Here is a 218-nt window from a genome sequence, read left to right as displayed (position 1 = left end):
CGACGGAAGCCGGGCCGGGACACGGGGCGGCCGCGCCCGCCGCCCCGAGGGGTTTCCCGGCCCCGGCCTCCCCCTGCCCCAGGAGCCGGTGGCAGCTCTCCCTGCCCCTCGTGTGCGCCACGCGGGACCGGGCTGCGGGAGGAAGGGGCAAGAGCCGGGGCGGCCGCGCGGCCCGTGGGCGAGGGGCGTCCACGCCCTGTGCCAGGAGTCACCAGGAA

The sequence above is a fragment of the Gavialis gangeticus genome, unplaced genomic scaffold (assembly GCF_001723915.1).
Source record: "Gavialis gangeticus isolate Ggan-Ray unplaced genomic scaffold, GavGan_comp1, whole genome shotgun sequence".
Lineage (NCBI taxonomy): Eukaryota > Metazoa > Chordata > Crocodylia > Gavialidae > Gavialis > Gavialis gangeticus.
The sequence above is the reverse complement of the archived record's forward strand: the minus strand, read 5'-3'. Positions refer to the sequence as shown.